Here is a 2573-nt window from a genome sequence, read left to right as displayed (position 1 = left end):
ATTCATATATAGTAAAGGGCTACCCAGCCATTGACCTTCGTCTGTGCGAATGCGCACACGTTGCCCGAACTCTTACCTTAGTGGGTGCGAGTAATGAGTGGATGGGCAAATGTGTATTAGGTACATTACGTATGTAGATTGTGGACAGTTGGGAATGTGGATCTCACGGGAAGCGTGCAAGGGTTAAGTCCCAGCAGTCGCGTTGTTCATCTGTGTCCTCGGTGGCTCAGATGGATAGAGTGTCTGCCATCTAAGCAGGAGATCCCGGGTTCGAGTCCCGGTCGGGGCACACATTGTCAACGGTCCCCACGAGCTATATCAACAACACCTGTCGGCAGCTGAGGGTTTCAATTAATTATCATTTATCGCAGACTTATGCCGAGACGTTACACGTGCGTCACTCCACATGTGAGCATTTGCGTCCTGCTGCTGACATCATGTCAGTCATTGGCCCCCTGTTGCTTCACCAGGACTGTGTTTGCTGCTGTCAGCTATCAATATCTTCTATATGCTATGAGACAGTTAGACAATGTATTTCTTTGTGTTTGACACTTCATCGCGCTTGCTATGCTGCAGAAAACTTTTTATTGCTCATAACAACAAAGTTGGAACGAAAAAAGGAAAGGATACAATATTGTTAAAAAAACAGAGACTTGTTTGGAAAGCAAGATGATCACATCACTAATTCTCCAATTTTTTAAGAAAAATTGAACCAGTGTGACACTGGGAGAGCTGAGTCGTAGACAAAAACATCGAATTTGTTGAGATGTGTAGAATTATCACAGTAAAAGATTCGAAAAAGCAGAAAGCCGTTACAAAGACAAAAGTAAATGACATGTTCGAAAGCAAGACGACTAAACACGTTCAACTCACATTAATGCTACCACCTGTCAGAAGCCTGAATTACCACCTTTCTGCAACGCGGACGTACAGGGAGAGAGTCAGTGAGGTTCTGGAAGGTACCGACAGGAATGTGAGCCACGCCAACTCCAATGCTATGGCCAGCTGCGCTTGGTGTCACGGTTGAGGCCCCACAGTGCGAGGAGCCCCATCGTGGTGGTCCCACAGATTCTCAAATGGATTTAAACCAGGGTGATTTTGTGGCTAGGGGAGTACAAAGAATATATAGTGATGCTCTTCGAACTACGCACGTGCACAACGAACTCTGAGATACGTTGCATTGTCCTGTTGGTAAAAGCCATCATGCCAAGGAAAACAAACTGCTATAGGGATCGACATGGACCTCAAGGTTTTCTGCATACTTGTGTTGATCCACTAGTCCTTTCAGCACGACGAGAATACCCAGGGAATGACACGAAAACCTTGACCAGTACATAACGCTTCCCCTCCAGCCTGGACCCTCCCGACGTAGGTTGCAGGGTGACACACGCCAATGGCCATCTCTCCAAAGGAGCATTAAACGCGATTTATCAGGAAAGACCATCTGTCGACACACGGTAAACGTTCATTTACGGTATTTGCGTGTAAATACTAGCCTTCAACGACGGCGAGCAGCAGCCAGCATCGGTGCATGAACCAGGTGCATGAACCAGGCGCCTGCTGTGGAGGCCCATGCGACTCAACGTTCTCTGAACGGTCGTTGAAGAGACACTGTTGATTGCCTCTCGATTTATCACTCCGGTGAGTTGCTCAATAGCTGCAAGTCTATTCACCCATACACATCTCCGCAACCGTCTTTCACCACCAGCATCTATGGACCACGGTGCAACGTGCAGACTCAGCACTGGCTTTGGATATCACCATTTTATCACACTTTAACCACGGCGACCCACGGACAATTTATGAAGTTAGCTGTTTCGGAAATGCTTCCACACTTGGCGCGATAGCCAGTGACCATGTCCTTCTGGTCGTCGAATAAATCTCACCGTTTCCGCTTTACGACAAGGACTGTAATGCTTTCCGCGTCCCCTCGACACGCTTTGTACACTCTCCACTGCTAGTGTTGCCACCTTCCTTTTTGTGAGTTGCTATAGCTGGTCGAATTCGATCATAGGTGATGGTCACAATAATTTGAGTGGGCCTAGTATATGTAGTACTACTTTTCGTGGAGGTATGTTCCGCCTAAGCAACTAATTGAAGGCAGTTTGCTTATTGCCATACGCGTTTCACTTATTTTATTTGTGAAGCATCTTCAGTGGCCTATACTACCTGTTTCTTTTTATGCATATAATAAATGTGTTTTGTGGTACTTACAGTATGTTACTATGTTACATTTTCTTGTTTTTCCCTATTGTTTTTTAGGTTAGAGTTATCGTTTGTAGCACAAGTTTTGTGATGTGAAACTAACGTTCGGTGTTACAATTTCCAGCGCTGTTAGCCCATGTGTGTTATCCTGGAGGTGTGTTCATTTGTCTCCATGGCCGACTTCAGGCGCTCTTTCACCCATCGCATACATCCCTTGCGCTTTACATTTCGTGTTCAACATGTGTGTGTAGTATTAACAACTGCCGCTATTTGTTTATCTCTCAACTCTTGTTTGTATTGTGTCTGTGGCATGGCATTTTCATTTGTTTTATGTGTGTATATAAGTGTGTGTGTATTTTATTGTGTGT

General features: G+C 45.4%; 1 non-coding gene across 1 annotated transcript; it reads left to right on the top strand.

The window, feature by feature from the left end:
- The first annotated feature begins 215 nt into the window (after positions 1–215).
- Positions 216–289, top strand: Trnar-ucu (transfer RNA arginine (anticodon UCU)). The gene has a single exon. It is a non-coding gene; the product is annotated as a tRNA-Arg (tRNA).
- The last annotated feature ends 2284 nt before the right edge of the window (positions 290–2573 follow it).

The sequence above is a fragment of the Schistocerca gregaria genome, chromosome 6 (genome assembly GCF_023897955.1).
Source record: "Schistocerca gregaria isolate iqSchGreg1 chromosome 6, iqSchGreg1.2, whole genome shotgun sequence".
Lineage (NCBI taxonomy): Eukaryota > Metazoa > Arthropoda > Insecta > Orthoptera > Acrididae > Schistocerca > Schistocerca gregaria.
The sequence above is the reverse complement of the archived record's forward strand: the minus strand, read 5'-3'. Positions and strand labels throughout refer to the sequence as shown.